This window comes from Protopterus annectens, chromosome 4.part0 (genome assembly GCF_019279795.1).
Source record: "Protopterus annectens isolate FY-2018-M chromosome 4.part0, PAN1.0, whole genome shotgun sequence".
NCBI classification, from domain to species: domain Eukaryota; kingdom Metazoa; phylum Chordata; order Ceratodontiformes; family Protopteridae; genus Protopterus; species Protopterus annectens.
This window is the reverse complement of record NC_056733.1, coordinates 1,944,751,694-1,944,771,192: the sequence shown is the minus strand read 5'-3', so window position 1 is coordinate 1,944,771,192 and position 19,499 is coordinate 1,944,751,694.

Genomic DNA, 19,499 nt, shown 5'->3' with positions numbered 1-19,499 from the left:
TAACTAAGCATACTTGGACACTTCTCTTGAGAAGACTGGGTGGCAACCACATCCATAACATATTTGCTGATGGATGACTGGGAGCTGTCCTGTGTTGTGACATTTTCCAGGAATTCTTATGTGTTTGAGAGAGGTTGTTCTGATGCAGGCCCACAACCAGTGACTTGATGATCCCTGGTCACATCAGCTGCACATCTGTGTGCAGCGTGTATCATATCCTTGGCACAGTGTCACACCTGCTCGTATGTTCAATTTTGGTGACCCACTGCATTAATGTTATTTACCAGTTCTTCCCAAAAGTCTGCACATTCTTGGCTATTTACCCTCCCTCTGGGCAGCAGGACTTGGTAGTGTTGGTGCAAAGCCTCAATTATGAGGTCATTTTCTGCCTCAGTAAATGATGATCAGTATTGTTCATGCACGATATCTTCTGCAATACAAATAACTAAGAACGCATATCAGGATCACATACGCGGGAGTACAGTATGTAGAGATACAGCAATAAAGAAAGGCTATCAGTATTCACTGCTTGATTACACATCTCATATTCAACAGTGTTTCAAGCATACAAAGGGTGTTGACATAACTAGGATAGTTGCAATCGTGACCTACTCCTGTGTTTATGATCACACACCCAACAGAGGAGTCCATTGTAGTGTGCCCCATAGCAGGAGCCCCCCCTCAATAATATGTAAAAACAACAGTGGCAACCAAATAGCAGTATACTTTTACAACTGCTATCAAAGGATGTATCCAGGAGATCTGTGTATCTAGTTAACACACAGCATTATACCCTTGCTGTACTCTCCATCCTCTGTAGATCAATGGAATGTCATCCGTACAGTTCTAAGAAAGGCTTACTGATGTAATCCCCAATCCCCCTAAGTATATTCAAACATATGCATCATGTTGGAAACAAAATGGGTACATACCTGATGGAGTACAATACTCCTCTGTTGAAAGATTCTGCTATATAAGTAATGTGTCAACGAGTCAACCATGCATACTAACTCTCATACACACTAGTTCACCTAGCTAGAAGTTTGCCTTTTTAACATGTTTCTCATTAGAATGTGATTGCCTCTGAACCAATATGCTGTTCAGAAATCCTACATACAGCCTACAGAGCTGATTTGCAGTATAATCAAAAAACCCCATCCAACTACTCAACAAGATATAAGGCCTCAATGTAGATTCCATTCCCTTTCTCATATGTTGGGGTGGAAATTACTGGGATAAAGATACTATGTCAGCGCAAAGAAAATGTTTGTAGCAACTAAGTTTTACATACAGATGTGTGTGCTTCATGCTGAAGCTGCTGCTGCTGCTACAGGCAATAGGCATAGTCAGAGAAGCTGCAGAATGTGCAGAACAACAACATTTAAGAGTAACTGTGGGACCTGTGGCAGACTTGGTGTACAGCTAGAGCCAGAATGAGGGAACCCACCCCACTGGAAATTAAGGTATGTGTTTAAGGTTAAGTATGTTATCCAAAGGTATCATTAACAAAGTAAAAGGCAACATGCTTGCTGTGTCCTAGAACAAGGTTGGGGGGTACATTAATCATTATGTCAACCAGATGGATAACTGCCAACATATGTTTTATGTCATTATAGGTATTGGGAACGTGTGTGCTGGCAACCCTTGCTTCTAGCAGGACCTTCATATATGTATGTTACTTGTGCAGCTGTGGTTGTCTATAATATCAATAGCAAATCATTGTGGGCTGCAGTCTGATATGATAGGGCCTCATTTGAATTACATACTTCAGAATCCTCTGGGAATTCATACTAATGCACAACCTAACAGTCTAAACACTTTCTATTGTTGTAATAGGAATAGTTTAAATGTGGTCCTATCTGTAAGCCTTTGACTTCCATTATTTAGAAGCAAACATGCCACCTGTACTAGTTCTTTGGGTGGAAAAATAGGTGGTGAGACAGTCATACATATCATAATTCATAATGGTGATGTACACATGCATGTATTTTAAATGCTAGACACAGCTGTATTTGAACCCATGACCATGTGGACCAAAAATGAATGTTTTCAAAATATTTAACAGATTAAACTACTGAACCACTGTTATAGCAAGTGTAATTTTACATGTTGTAGATATAAGTGTGCATTTACCTGCTGTTACATACCTCACTTACATCTATTATTATGTCTATGGCTTTATAGTGATGTATTTCTCTACTAAAGTCCCAGTTAAACTCCTATTTTTCTATTAATCATTTAAAGGTGTAGTTTACATGTTGTAGATATAAGTGCAAATTTACCTGCTGATACATACCTCTCTTGCATCTATTAATATGTGTATGGATTTATAGTGATGTATTACTCTATCAGACTCACAGTTACTCTCCTAATTTTTCCATTAATCTTTTAGCAGATTTGCACAATGTGGCACAATGCACAGCATCGCTTAAATGCACTTAATGACAAGAAAATGACAATTACTATGTTTTGCTTAAAACACCTGTACTACTTAACTGTCTGTGTGGCATGGTGGGTTGATGCACTGTTTTTCAGGTGCAATGGTACTGGGTGTGAAATTGAGTATAGGTAATCTTGTTGAACGCGATTATTACTCTTTCAAATACATATATTAATATAACGTCATTTACCATAGCTGGGGCAAAAATTCTTTAAAGAAAGGAAAAATTGGGGAGATAGGATAGTGGTGAAATGGGGTGCAAGCAGAGGGAAAGTGAAAGGCATGGAAGTATGTGTAGGAAGGGTGCAGAAAAAAAAAACATAGCTATCCATTTCTACAACGTCAACAACTGTGCACTTAGCTGAATTTGACTGTCAACCCCAGAGAGAGGGCTGACGACAACATAAGTGTGTTGTCAAGCCAATTGGACCAAATTAAGTGTGTCCAGTAGACACGTGTGAAATGGAGGACTATGTATGGGACAATCTTTTTTTGGGGGACAGGTACTTTTTTTTTTTTTTTTTTTTTTTTTTTTTAAGGAGAGAGAGTAGAATGTTGAGGAAGGGAAATAGGTATGTGTGGTTAAGGTAAGTTGGGAAGGTGAGAAAGCTTTTGCAGACAGACAAGACAAACAAGATAGCAGACAGGGTTGGTGAGACCCACAAGAGGGGGGTGAGCACCTTGGTTAGGGAGGGTGTTATGGAATCCCAGTCCCATGGTCCTCAGACACGGTTGCACTGTGACTCAAGTCCTCACCCATGGGACTGTCAGCACTGCGCCTTCACTGCTTCTGTGGAGGCAGTGGTCGATGGCAGTGCCTGTGGCGAGACTGACCCACCAGAAGGAACAGCATGCTCTCCATCTGGCAGAGGCAGGCACCAATAGTTTGATGGACAAGCCTACGCATCGTGCCTGGTTGTTGGTTTTGGGTCACTAAAGCACCCCCCTTCACCTCCACTCTCAGAGAGGGACCACCCCCTGCCTGTAGGGTGGAATTACCCAATGGAGCAGGTAGTGCAGGGGCAGCAGAGGGGGGTGCCACCAGGCTGCAGACCAGACATGCTGAGCCCCTGTGCATTGGCTGGGAGAGCCAGGGTAGGTGGATCAAGGGAAACTGGCCTACTTTGTCACTCCATGGTAAATGAAATATAAACCTAACGGAAAAATAAACATAACCCAAAGAAATGTAATTAATAATATAAGAGAAAACAATAATGAGTAAATTAACTAAAACAGAATAAAACACTCTGGCAATAAACTGTACAGTATACACGAATAACAGCAGTAGTAAAAACAATAAAATCCATACAGAAACACACCTAAAACTTGTGGCTGTTTTTGTTTTAAACATTGTTGCCATGAGTTTTAGCTGTGTTTCTGTATGGATTTTGTTATTTTACTACTGCAGTAATGGAAACTAATTGAAAATAATATAATGAGGAACACAACAATAAATAATGTAAATGAAAGTTTTTTTAACAGCAAAGCAATATTAAATTATACATAAGCCCATCATAAGAGGTAATAACAAAGAATATGATAATATCAAATGGTGATCATAAATATACTTAAATAAATAATAGAAGAGAATCAGTGGTGTGAGAGAAAAAAGAATATTAGTAACTTCACAGGTAATATAAGTACACAAACTACAGCTACATGCTTCTAGATATGTTAGATTTAACTTGTGGGAACTCTGATTGCTTATATTGTATATATGATGTTCCATGTACATACCTCTCAACCTCTTACCACTATTATGTATGGCTTTGCCCATAATGTCCCATGCTAAGTGGTTGAGAGGCATGTACACAGAACATCATATATTGTATATATGATGTTCCATGTACATACCTCTCAACCTCTTAGCCTGGGACATTATGAGCGAAGCCATACATAATGGTGATAAAAAGGCACAACAGGGAACATTCTTACATAGTATGCTCATTAACAGATTTGCCATTAAATTGCATTTTGGATGATGTCATATATCTGTAAATCAGAAGAACAGACATATAGGGCAATAATCAGTACAATCTGCAAAAAACATGACAGTTGAGAGGTATGTATATGTGCACTGATTACACCTGATAGCTGGAAATTTCTCAGTTTACTATGATTTTTCTCCATGATTTTATATGGAATAGTGTTTAGAAGGTACAGTCTAAATATGTTTTGCTCTGATAAGATACCCTTTTGTGAAATGGTGCTCCTTTAGTCTGCCTGCATTGGCCTAGGAGATGTCCACATACTTCCATTTTATTTAGCCAGATTTTCATTGATTGTTTGTATAGAACCACTAAACATGCCATCAGGCCCATTGAATTTAGTTTTTAATTGCACTTGTTGAAGCGGTTATCATATCTGAAGTTGCTAAAGGATGTCCTCTTTGTGTAGCACACTTGCACAATTCTTTCTTTATTGTGAAAACTGCAGTTTTTTTCTGTAAGGATACAGGCTCTTTCATTTAGCTGGCTGAACACATCCCTATTTTTTCATACCATAGGTTGGATCCATACAAGATCATCTTATGCAGCTGCCTAGGGCCTAGTGCTGGTGGCTTGGCCTGGCCATAAAATAATTAAAAAAAGATTACCCTCTTCACTGATCTGTGTTGTAATCTTTTTCTTTCCATGACTCATTTCAGCCAATCAGAGAATTTGTAGAGTTCAACATGGTCTTAAATTGAGAAAAAGAGAGAGACATAGAGAGAAGCTCTCAAGACAGTAGCATGCCATATCGGGATTTGGATTTACTGTTGCTCCCATATTATCGTGGATTTTATCTGGGTATCAATGGAGAACAGAGAGATATTTTTGCTGCTGCTATAACAATATGGTGTATATAATTGCTGTTGCAATAGAATCAAGGTACTGCCTACTGTCATACTATCAATGTCATAATGTTTAGTCATTCAGTCTGTTTTACTGGTGATGCAAAGAGGTGGTGTGTGTCTGTGTCTGTGTGTTTCCTAATCTTTAAGAGTTTCATTAACCAATCATTATAATTCTTGTTCAGAAAATATAATGTATGCCAAAATGTACTAACTTGTTTCTTCTGTTTATACCATGTACACTTTTTTGTAACAATTAAGTCATAGGAGCATTGTCTGGTATGTATCTTACTCAGAGTCACATAGATATAATTTAGAAATGTTTACAATTTTACAATTGTTCACCTCAACTCAGTCAGCAATGGCTAAGTTCTAAGGATTACCTCAGTCACTGTAATGTGTGAGCAAAGACTCAGTGGCAGTAGAATAGTGTAAAAGGAATGACTGCTTCAACATGACTGAACTAGAGGAAGAATGGGAGCAGAATAGTGACTAAGAGGAAGATGAGGCACCTGTGAGTGTGGGATTGGAAGAGGGATGTCATTTTGAAACATGAATAGACATGAAGATGATAGGAAACATTGGTTATGGTGGCTAAGGGCTTTACAGTGTCTCATGTATAAATGTCTTTTCAAAAGTTCATAGGCAAGTACTAGGCTAGGTGCTCTTGTAGCCAATTTTAAGCCTCTCAAATTTCCCATTTGATGCTCCATATTACCTATCCCATTTGGATATAGATTAGCCTTACCCAACCCATAGTCGATAATTATATATTACCCCTAATGAAAATAACTGGAATCCTACTACAGATAATTTGATGGGACCCATGCAAGAGATAATGCATTTAGAGGCTTTCTCTGTCCATTAGTAGTACAGAGGGCAGTCCTGCAGTAAACTTTGTGTTTCCCGTCCATAAATCTAAGTTCTGCTTGAAAATAAATGGGGAAGAACTTTGTTTTATGTGGATGGGGAGTCTGTGACCTACTTTTCTGCAGTGGTATCTTCTTGAAATATACCTGTCCCTCCAAATTGTTCTTTTGATGTTGCAGAAGAAGTTTAGATCCCTAGACTGAGTATTTCTGAATATTTCTGATGCCATTTGACTTGCTGATGTGCAGTAAATCCATCAGTAATGGGTCAGAGGGTGAATTGTATGCCAGACACAGTTTACCTCTTAGCAGTCTGTAGGATACTGAGTATAGCAATAAGACTTTGAGTTGGTCCATGTAGAATATGTAATTTAGGCCTTGTATCCATTTTGTAAGGTATCTCTGTGGAATTCCAGCTGTTGCATGTTTCTAGACAGGTACATGCAAAAGGGGCATTATATTCAATGACTGACCTAATGAAGGCTAAGTGAAGTGGGGTGATGACATCCCTAGATCTTGACACAATCCCTTTGTTTATAAGCTGTGCAACAGAGAAGGACTTTCTTACAATAACAGACAAATGTTTGTCAAAAGGTCACTGTCCACATAAGTTCCCAAATCCCAAACAATTGGGTTAACTCTTAGGGACATATTGTCATTGTGGTAGCTCCCTGATGTAGATGACTTCCCAGAGGATACAATAATGCATTTTTTGTCATTTAGTTTCAGACCATGATTTTGACACCAGTTAATTATTTGAGAAAACCTTCCTGCTTGATGACTAAGTTATTTGAGGATTCAATGACTGCTCCTCACTTGCAGTCATCTGCAAACTTTTAGTCTGCCAGAGGACTTTGTTGTTGGCTTTTACTTCAGAAAAGTAGGTCACAGCACAGAACCCTGGTGGACTCCACTGGCTACTCATCAATTTGTGGAGGTAACGTCCCCTATTTTGATTATCTGCATCTTGCCTGTGAGCCAGCTGACAACTCAGTGGGAGAAAAAGAGGTTTATTCTCAGTTTATTTAGATTTTCTGCTCTACATGAGTGGGGAATTGTGTCAAAAGGTTTGGCCATGTTGAGGTGAATGGTGTGTACCATTTTGCCTTCATCCATTGCTTTGGTGACCTTTTCCAAAATCAACCAAGCTGAGTAAACATGATCTGCTCTTGATGAATCCAAAGTAAGATGGTGCCAGTCTTTGGACATTCCCTATACTCACAGACTTAATAATCTGGTTAAATAAGAGGTACTGCATCATTATTAATTTTATTTAAAGTACATAAGGGTTATTTTATTATGACAACTACTAAGTAGGGCAGGACCAGCTCGAATGTCACTCTGATGGGGGAAGGGGTGTGAATTTAACATGTATACTAACACTTTGCTTTACAGCAAAATAAACCACTCCCTTGCTTGACAGAAAGTATATATATCGTTAGAAAGTTTGTGACTATTACTATTACTATTAGTTAGAAAGTTTGTAACTATTACTCTGTTATTTTTGTTTTACTTGGATCGCTTGGCTGTGTACTTAATAAAGTATTTTTGACTGGAAACAGACTGCCTACTGTACTTTGATTACTTTTGAATACTTAGAAATGTTGTATAATATTTAAAATTATATATTTTTTATTATTTTTTTGACTTGGGACAAGTTTAAGTTTGCTACCTCTGCTACTGTTATCTGATCTGATTAATATACAGTGATTAACTATATATATATATATATATATATATATATGGAGTGAAAATCTTCCACACAGAGAAGTCTCTTACACTGTTTTGTTTTGGACCCACTATACTTGTTTAGTGGGTTGTTTGAGACTTTGGGGATACCACAGAGATTACTTGTATTATGACATTCCCTATGTTTTGACTGATTTTTCCATGGTCATGGTAAGTCTTTGCATGGGTTTGCATATGAGGCTGGTCAGACTTATGGGTCTGTAATTGCCTTGATCTGTGGCAGGTCCTCCCTTATGCAGGGGAATGACTGTAGCTGTTCTCCATTCTCTTGATACAAAACCTTTATGGAGGCTAAGACTGAGGCATCTTGTTAGGGGTGTAGCTAAAATGTGCATCATGCTATTTAAGTCGCATCCAGAGATATTGTCAGAACCCATCAATGGAGTATAGTTTTGCTACACTTTTAGGACTTGGTATTCTGTCATAGTCGTAGGTTAGCCAGTTTCAGGTATATCTAGAGGGACAGACTGAGGAGAGAGAGGGGTAAAGTTAGAGCTAAATTTATTGGCCAATAGGTTAGCTATATCTTCAGCCTAAGTTTAGGTAGCATCATTCAAAACTGGTCCAATGTATTGCTGCATAGTGATTTTGAGATTATGAACATAACTAAAAAATGCCTTGTGATTTTATTTGGCTTTAACATTTTAGCCTCAAACTTGGCTTTGATGGATTTTATTAAGCTTGTGAGTTGTTTGCTCCAACATTAAGGGAATTACTCTTCTTGCTTTTGGTCAACATTCTTTTCATTTCATTTCTGAGTATTCAATGGAATTTATTGGGTTTGGTGCATCACTCTTAACCTCTTTGCACAAAAAAATCTGGACAAAGGCAAAAATAGTGAGGGGACAAAGCCTCAGAAGTAGGGACAATTTTTAAATAATGTTGTTATAAACTCAAAAAGTTGCTAGAATAACATGTGTTGTAATACCATGCATTCTCTTAAGGACATTAAGTCTGAAACTCAAACACCTGTCATTATATAATGAATTCAGTCCCTGCTTATTTGCCACAAAAATGCAGAAAAATGAAGTAGACCAATATATATATATATATATATATATATATATATATATATATATATATATATATATATATATGGGTCTACTTCTTTTGACCTAAGTTTCATTTGCCTGACCCCATTTGACTGAAATTTCATTTGCCTGACACTTCATTTGACCGATAAGTATTATTAGCAAGAAAATGGAATATGCCCCCTTCCCCACTGCAGTGCGACCCTGGAGTTAGAATATATAGTTAGGGGGGGGGGGGGGCACAGCCCCCCACAATGGGGGGTGTGGGGGGCAAAGCCCCCTACTTCATTTCATATGATATTATTAACTTTTGATGTAATATTGCTTAGTAACAGAAAAGCTGTGCCCCCCCACCCCCCTAACTATATATTCTAACTCCAGGGTTGCACTGCAGTGGGGAAGGGGGCATATTCCATTTTCTTGCTAATAATACTTGTCGGTCAAATGAAGTGTCAGGCAAATGAAGTGTCAGGCAAATGAAATTTCAGTCATTTGGTCTCAGGCAAATGAGTGTCAGGCAAATGAAAGTTAGGTCAAAAGAAGCAGACCCATATATATATATATATATATATATATATATATATATATATATATATATATATATTTTTTTTTTAGTTGTAACATCATAGGAACAAATTAATGTGTTCTTACAACAAGGAACTGTATTAGTGGATAAAGAACGCTCACAGCATGCACCCTGACTGTGTTACTTCATATTTCACATCTTTATTAACTCTATAGAGCCAACCATTGCACTCAGTTACAGTGACCTTAAAGACTTTCTATGGGACTGGGACATTAGGATGAAAATGATATTCATAATGTTGTATTTTGTTATTCAACAAGTTGCTTTTATTGATGAGATTCAAAATGTTTTGCTAAATTTTAACAAATTTTTCAAAATGTTATTTTCATAGTCAGTCATAAATCAGTCTTATTCAAATGGTTGTGTTAAAGCTAGCTGTGCGTGATAGTGGATTGAAATTATGTATTTATGTTCAGCTGTTAGACTTTTAGAGGTTAGATGTAGTCCCTTGAAATGTATTATTAGTAAGAACAAGTTTGGATAAATAGATTGTGAATTCTGTATAGTCAAATAACAATATCCATAATGAGGAAGGAGTTCTCCAGGCAACAGTGATGCAATACTTCATTTCTAGGGCTGATAAACAAGACAGACATTAAAGTTCTATTATTTTATATTTATCAGTATGTTGCTATTTTAAAGAAAAATCATTGCTATTCAAAATGTTTTCTTAAAATGAACTCCATGTGACAATGGTTTCAAAATGTTATATCCATATTATTTTCTGAACTAATGTCATTGAAATGGTTATGCTGAAATAGTTTAGCATAATAAATGTATCAAAAATATATTCCTGTTCATTTACTGTAGTTTAAGAAGTTAGATGCAGTTACTGGAGAATATTAAAAGAAATTCCAAGTATGTGATAACTGATAAAAGAAGAAAGTCATGCTTCCAGTCCTGAATGAGTTCTAAAAGAAATAGTTATTTTGTAGACTCAATGGAAATTTAATACAAGGAAGGGCATGATGCCCTATTTAAGGTGTGCTGCTATTCTATAATGATATATTTTATTGTGATCTTGAATTGCATGTATTTGTAAGATTGCGTTATATGTAGATTGCAGGGATTATTATTAGTAGATATACTATGAAACAAACAAACAATCATGAGCAGTAAATATTGCTGCAAATAAGCCCTAAACAAAAATGGTGTTCTTTAAGTAGCAATGAATTAAATGAGTCTATAAAAGACTAATCCTTGACAAGGAAATGATATTAATGTAATTGCATGTTTATTGCTTCTTGACAAATTATTTTATTATATATAAGACTCATTGTCACTTACACAGCAGGTTAAAACTTCTTTTATATGGCAAATGTTCTTGTAGCCTAAACTAAGAAAAGGGTGGATATTTGATGAGGATTGTCATTTTATGCAACTGCATCATTTATTACATAATCATCATTGTAATGATAAACCAGTTACACACATAATCCATATGATACCTAAAAAGTATGTCTATACTCAGTTATCATTATACGCATAGCTATTGCTATGCAGTATTACCTTTATAATCACATTTATATATATTTATTATTTACAGTAGGATAAGATAACTTGAAAGTGCATTAAGCTAGATTCAAACTCTGGCTCATCTGTGTTCTGATCATGACTCATTGCACTTACACCTGGTGCCCCAGGAAATTCGAGGCAGCAGGAATGTTTCCCATGCTCAGTACTCTCCAGAGAGCTGACAGCCATGTCTCGCAGATAAGCCTGTTTGCATGAAGGAATGCAAAGCGTAAACATAACGGGCAGAAGCAAACATGTATTACTTATATAAATATTTATTAATAGTCATTACCTTCCATGTTGTTGGCCGCTGCACAATACTGTTGAGCATGCTTGCGCTGTGTAAGGCAACTGACATTAATTTTCAATTTTTTGCCATTTGACCATGTTTGCAGTAAGCCATGAAAATTGTAAAGCCAAAAAAAAAGAAAAAAAAGGAAGCAAACTTGAAACAATTAGTCAGCTCTGGATTTGAACCATAACACTATTGTACTTGCAAAACAGAGTTATAGTGGGTTATCTGTCTTAGACACAGACACTGTTTTGAAACAGCAATGAAATAAGCAACTCACATTTCAAAGCCAGTATAAACAGTTCATACACTTGGACCTTCTCAGCTGGTTGCACGTGTGGCTAACATATTTAATGCAGTGAGTGATCACACAACCATTTATGAATACGTTTGCAGAAATGCAGGTCTATCTTCTATTTATATTTTGGTCCTTCTTCCCTTAGCTCTAATTTGATATCAGAGATGCAATATATAGTGCATTTTCATGCTTTAAAGCTGTGACAAAAATACATAACAGTGAGCAACAGTTTTCAGCAAAGGCAGGAGAGTTTTGTTATTATGGACCAAAAGTTATTAATGTGTGCTGTTTTGCTTTTTTTAAAAGCTCAGTGAAGTTAGTTACACACTTTGTAAGTGTATCCTCACTGTCACACCTACTGCAAAGAAGGCTGTCTGTATTGCTGTTGTGGTTTTATTTCACTTACACTAATAATTCATAGTTGCAAGCTATTAGCACCTAACAATGATATAGATCCCACACTATTTTCCATCTGCTACCCAAAGTGAAAAGTTTGTTATTATAGCAATAACCTGTGTTTGGGTATGGGTAATGCTGGATTTACCCAGAGGTGTGTGGTTTGGTCACAAGGGTGAATCCCAAGTGACCAAAGACAACTGGATTCACTCTGTCCACAGCCAAAGTATAGATGAGGTGCCATGCAGGAGGATTGGTAGGGCTGCTCAGAGGAGTCCTATTGTCCACCCTACACTTGATGCTGGTGCGTCATTAAATGCCACTTGTTGTATGTTTAGGGCCATCATGGCGGCACAGGCAAGTTCCACTATGGCCTCCAAGGACATGGGGTCTAAAATGTGGCACAAGCTGTCATATATGACGGCCTTCACCATGAGGCTGACTCAATGGATCAGATGAATGCCACAATGAATGAGCAGTGTCTGTGATGGAACATCTTCTGGGAGGGAGATAGCAACCACATGGTCAAATCCCCCCAACTTCATATGGTGTTAGCCAACGTGGTCATGCCAGATCCCGCTCCTGTACTTGCACTACTTCCACTGCTCCAGCAGTGGTTGATTTGTCCACACTCAGACATGGTGGGTCATGGGGTCATGGACCTGGATGTAGTTATGAGGAAAGCTTGTCCAGCAGACATTGATCACATTCTGCTGAATCAACTCCTTGTATAGCAAATGTACACTGTCAAGAGCAATGACAATGAAATTATACCTCTAACATGAACAAGTCACACATGTCTGTCATGCAAGGATGTAGTGCTAGCACAAAGGTTGCCTGTGTTCATGCAGACACTCGCACACACATTTCACATAGAGTGCCCATGCAGACATCCACATATACCAGCTACATGAGGCATTAATGAAGTTTGCAGGTCGTTCTGTCTCCATGGCCATTTGATATTATCTACACTTTTGCCTGCCTGTGCGTCTTACTCAGACACACTCACTACTTTGGTGTCAGCCTTAGCCTCCTGTTCCTACTCTTCTCCCCCGCCCAAACCTCACCCTGTGCAAATGATGATAACTATGCAATCACCTTGTTTCTATCTTTTTGATTCAGGTTTACATACATACATTGTCTGATGCACAGGGTAGAAAGCTAAGTGAGTGTTTAAGATGTGTACTGGTGATGTTATTTGGATTTTTTTTTCTGATTTATTACAGTGTTTTAGTGTTGTGATTCCTACCTTGAAATCATTGATATGACAATCATGCTTATTGCTTCACTTATGAGACTGTATGGATAAGTAGATTTTGCACTGATTTTTCTATACCAGGTATTTTAATTAATGATTCATGTTAGCTGATAAACTGCAGAAATATATATTACATAAGTCAGTCATGTCACATATTGATGTCACTGCTGGGAAACTCACACGCATTTTACTTAGGTACATTTTTAAGTAACAGTGTGCAGGTATATGCCATTCATTCATGTTCTGCAGTTACAATTCTGTTGTCATTCAGAGCTGACTATGTCTGACGCTAGCAGTATGCAGCCATTACATGGGTAAGTAAAGGTTGTAATTGTTGCCTGGCATCAGTTTTACACTATGCATGTGAATAGGATGAAAGGTATACCCCTTAGGTAGTCAGCATGTGTGCTTGGTTAGTATGAGTGTATATTGTGCATGTCTACATACACCTACACCCACAGCAGCTGGTGGGTCCCTCTCGAACTCCTTACCTGCATGCGGCTAGGGTGACCTTGTTAGTTGTGTTGTTTGCTCCTAGCCCTGGAATTGTACTGCAGAGAATTCCATGAAGTACCTAGGCACTGAAACCATATCTTTAGCATTCCAAACACACTGTCTGTGATGTTTCTTCTTTTGAGCATGTGCCTCATTATAGCATTTCTGAGTCAGTATCTGTACGTTTCTGATCAGCATCATCATCCATGGTTCGATTGCATTCCCAGCATCCTCAGGTAAATGGCCTTGTGGAATATTACCCCTGGAAAATCTGTGGAATAGCTATAAATTGTGCCAGATATAGGAGTTGTGGTAACTGCCCAGGTTGCCAGTGCACACATTCAGGATGATTCACTTAGAATTACACATTTATGCAGTTAATGGAATGGAACCCCTTTCTGTTATCTGACTACTTATTGGAAATCTAAATTTCCAGTTTGTTATCAAATACAGCATGTTGCAAAGTTTAATTAAACTAGAGAGACTCTATTGCTGCGGATATACATATATACAACAAAAAACAGAGGATAAGGAGTAAAAAGGGTACTTCCAAGCTAACCTCAGCGAAAGATTAAGCAAAACCAGTTTAAGTAAACTTTACAATTTCCCACAAGGGTATATAGAGTTGTTACAGATTTAACAAGTTAACAGTTGACAAATGTTATGCTAGTGTTGCAACTATCAGATTAAATCAGTTACAATGCTTTTCATTTATCAAAGGCACACAATAGCTTCATACTTTAGCAACATCAAGCTTTGAGTTGAGCCAATAAGAGATAACATATAGTAGTAGTAGTAGAGTTTGGATACAATCTGTTTACTCAATAATAATGGCAAGTAAAAACTCCACCATATATATTTGTCCAGACTCTTTCCATACTATAAATGCGTTACCAAAAAGCCTTCAGCTATGTGTTAGTATATTTGTTGCTTCTGTTTCAAAAATAATTAAAAAACAACACTATCAGTTTGGCTTGCTATTTAGCTTACCTTGATCCGTCACCTACCTATAAGTCACTATGAATACCAGTAGAAAATGAAAATAACAACTTACCTTTTGTCCTTTTAATTATCAAAAGTCACACTAGATAATACCATCTAGAGAACTTCTTGTGAAAAACATTTAGATCGTTTATTATATTCTGATGTGGCAATGCCGCTAGTACAGTAACATCCTCCTGTCAGCTTAAAAGCAACAGTCTTTAGACTTACACCCACCCAGCATACTTCCTCGGTGTTGATTCTGATTCTTATTTGGGTTGCTTTGTAGAATTAAGGCCTTGCGATTGGATTTATACACTCTGAACTACCGGATGTTGTTATTTCAAAAGCTCACTGCTGGACAACCTTTAGCTTAAATGTTCATTCCTCCCCCCCATATCACGCCAATGCGTACACTTCCGGTTTATTCTGCACCACTTTATTTAAATAAAATAGCAAACCTAGAAGGCAAAATTATACAAGAAAACGTGAGCGGAGGAAGAACAGAGACAGAATGATGTAGCCCCTCTATCTCCACTTTCCTGTTTCTTATACAAAATGAAAGAGAAAGGACTTATTAATTTGGGTCTATATTAGAACACTGAAGTTTCAGAACTTCGAATGTTCTCATCTCGACACCTAGTAACCGAAATCCGATAAGACCGAAAATTTAGAACATCGAATTTTTTCCTAGGGAAAAAATTTTCTGTTCCAAAACACATACCACAACACAAACACACCAAACAAACACCAATCCACACACATCCACCTAAAATCTTACAGCTAAACCTACACTAAACTGTACATACACCACTATTTACCCACTTACCTTAACCCAAACCCTAACCCTAAGGTCCGTCACTATCGCACACACACCTCACCCACGCCCTACCCTAACTCACCTATCCCACCCTAACCCTCACGTCCACACATTCGCACACTTACCTGACCCGCGCCCTAACCCTAACTCACCTATCCCACCCTAACCCTCATGTCCACATAATCGCACACTTACCTGAACCTGACCGTAACCTTCCACCACAGAGCTGAAAATAGCGAAGCGACAGGAACGGACAACCAAATTCTTTCCTAGGGAAAGAACTTGGTTGTCTAAAACTTCGCTATTTTCAGCTTTCGCTTATTAGGTGTCAATATTAGAACATTCATAGTTCTGAAACTTCGATGTTCTAATATAGACCCATTAATTTCACAAGAAAATCAAAGTTCCGGTGATCTACTGAAGCACTTCATGAATGCTACCTTCGCTTCTTTAGGTAAGTCTACTGTGTATTTTTCATCCTTATAGTGGAATACAAGTGTATTTGGGTACCTCATTTGAAATTTTATTTGGCGACTTAACAGATCCGCACAGAAAGGGGAGAGATTTTGCAGTTTTTTTCTTGATTTCTGGGAAATCTTGTGCCATAGTGATTTTATTGCCATTCCAGATAATTTGTTTGTGCTTTTTGGCTGCTAATAGGATTTTTTTTGTCTTGATAATTTAAAGATTTGACATAGACTTGTCTTGGGACAGATGTGTCTTGTTTTTTTAAACAGTGAACTATGTGCTGTCTCAATGACGATTTCTTTAATGTGTTCTTTCGGTAAAATGTTTTTGAATATTTGATCGATGGCTGATGGTAATTGACTGTATTCATATCTTTCTGGTATTCCTCTGATCAGTATATTTTTCCGACGGCTTCTGGCTTCTAAATCTAACAGTTTTTGCTGCATTTCAAATATTGCACTGTTTTTTCCGGCAATTTCTTCCTTTAGTTTGCCAATCTGGAACTCATTTTCTTTTGGATTCAGTATAGTCCATTCGTTCAGCTATCTGGTTTATTGTTTTTTCAAAATTCGATAGTTGTTCTGAGAAGTGTTGCATTTTTGTTTGGAGAGGTAATAGAGCTTGTTTAAGTTCTTCTATTTGAAAATTGGGTTCAGGTTTCTGTTTAGTCGTACCTGTCATGGAATCCTGTTGCTTGGTTGTTTTCTGTCTCTCAGACAATGTGTCTTTCTCTGGTGAAGCTATAGCTGAAAGTTTTGTTTTTGAAGTAAGTGTCTCCATTGTTTCTATCTCTTTCGATATTTTGGATTTATTCCAGAGCCAGTTGCTGTTACAGAAATGTATTGCTAGCTTCAGGCCTGCTGCTACACATCTGGGATTCAGGATCTGCACCTTTACTGGTTTAATGTTTTTTCCTTTATACTGCTTCCAAGTAATACCTTCACCAAAGGTATTGTCTGAATGGAGAAAGTGATCGTCTCTAGTATAGTCTCTCTTTGTTGCTCAGTCCTTGGCTTTGTTTAAATAATATCTGGATTTTGTTGGGAGTTGTGTGGCGTGGGTGTTCACTGAATATCCACCATCTTGGAATCCCAGGAGGAAAAAATACTTCTTAATATTATACAACAGATCTAACATTGCTTATATTATACATTGCATCAGGAATATCAGTAAGGAACTTAAGGCTACTAGCAAGACTAGTAAGGCAAATCTAAAGCTAACTATCAGTCCTGGTTTAGTTGCATTACATAGCTCTGAAATAACACACATCTGTGTTCTGAATTTATCCAAAATGACACTACCATCTCAGACCCTAAGGAAATAGCAGATATGCTAGAAATAAAACTAGGTGCAAAATTTAACCCTTAAACAGCTATCTTAATTCTGCAAATTCCCAAATCTCTAACAACTCCTAATATCACAAAGGAGCATCTACTCAAGCTGGTCTATAACACCAAAAATACTACTATCATGGGACTTTATTATTTACCTGGATGCCTAATAATTAGTGCCAAACATGCCCTTGTAGAACCCCTTCTTAAATTGTTTAACTTGAGGTTAGCTACGTGATTTTTCACCAAGTATGACAAACTAGAATAGTAACATACCTTCATATAGGCTGCCCTACCACTGGCATGGGAAATTATAGAACCATTAGCCTTACTAGTCTGATCTCAAAAGCCATAGAACACATTTATCTGACTTCATAAACTATCAAATCAAAAATGTTATCAAGTTAGATGAATTTCAGTTTGGCCTTGTAAATTTGGTTAACTTCTCTGAGAAGGTCACACAGGCTGTTGGCAGTGGTCAGTTTGCTCATTCAGATTTTCTGGAACTGGCCAAAGCATCCAACACTATTCCACCATGCTGACATTATGAACAAGCTGAGTGCCCTAAAGTATAGCCATATGTGCTGAGGTCTTTTGCCAGCCTGACAGAAAGAACTCACAAGGATAAAGAATCAGGTGTCTCCTCAGAAAGTATGAAGGTGACTAGTAGTGTGCCACAAGACTCAGTAGTGGAATCCCTCCTTTTTGGCTTCTACTTCTCTTATCTCCAGACTAGAGTCAAGAGCTCTGATTAACTAAGTCTGCAGATGACTGTAAACTCAGGGTTACTGTCAAATCTCCCCCTGACCTTCATTAATTACTGCATGCAGCAACTTTCATAAACAAGTGGAGTAAAGAAAAAGGGTATACATTAAATTTAAAAGTTCTAGTATTCTCACATTCGGTAAGCAACTCTCTGCCTCAGTGTTAAGTACAGCCTGTACCTTACTCCAAAATGATAAAGCAGTTGAGGATCTTGGAACTTGGGTTGATCATTACCTTTCTTTGACCACTAATTAGCAACAGTAGTCAGATAATCATTCTATTTGGCACAGCATATACCTAAAACATATCATCCAGGTCAAAAGAAGTTGCAAAGCCTCATTGTGTAGCTCTAATTAGACTAATTATTCAGTACAATGCCCCTGTTAAATAACTGGAAATGCTCCAGAGGTTTTTGACAAGAAGTTTATTTCTCTGTTGTCCATGAACTGTCAGGACAGGTTTAAACCATTATCCCTTCACTCATCTTCATATATACTCTTGCATGGTGAACTAGGGTTCCTATTATATAATCGAAGATGCAATTCTTCAAATGCGTCTTGATCTATCTTAAAAGCACGAAACAGCAAAATAGCGAAATGGCATATAAGCAATTTCTTTCCCTGGGAAAGAAATTGCTTGGCCACCTCCATTACTTTGCCATTTTCCTCACTGTAGTGCAATCTCGGAGTTGGTATATTTAAGCAGGGGGGATGTGGGGGGTGAAGCCCCCCACTTTATGTAATGTTTTGAAGTTTTTATTTTTATTTATTTATTTTTTTTTGTGGAATAGCAATTTTTTTTTTTCCCTGGGAAAAAAATCATTGTTCCAAGTGTTCGGGATTGTAAGCTTTCGCTTACATGGGTGTCAATAAATCAGCATTCGCGTTTTTAAGAATTTGCTGATTTAATATAAACCCGTGAACTATACCTTGCATTCTTTACCATTAGGCATCCTTTCCTACTTGAACTCCTATACCTTCTCAAGTCAGATAGCTACACTAACGCCAGAGTTAGGAACTTAAATTACCAACAATACAAATAAAATGCATTGGAGAGACAAATTTATTACCCAGTTCCTACCCCACCTCTGGAATAAATGCCCTCTGTAACAGAGTGATAGCCTAGCATCCTTCAAATTAAACTTGAATGATTGGCTGAGTATACATACATTTACTCTGAAACTGCACATCTTTGTCCTTGTTGATAAGGGGGATACAGTATGAGGATGGTATTAAAAAGTTATAAGTATTCCTGAAATTTGGTGCCTTGTATTTTCTATGATCCTATGATTCTTGCAGAAGACCTACTGACACCATGATGTAGTGAGAAGGAACACTGTTAGACTGCATCTAATCTGCAAATATCTGGGCAG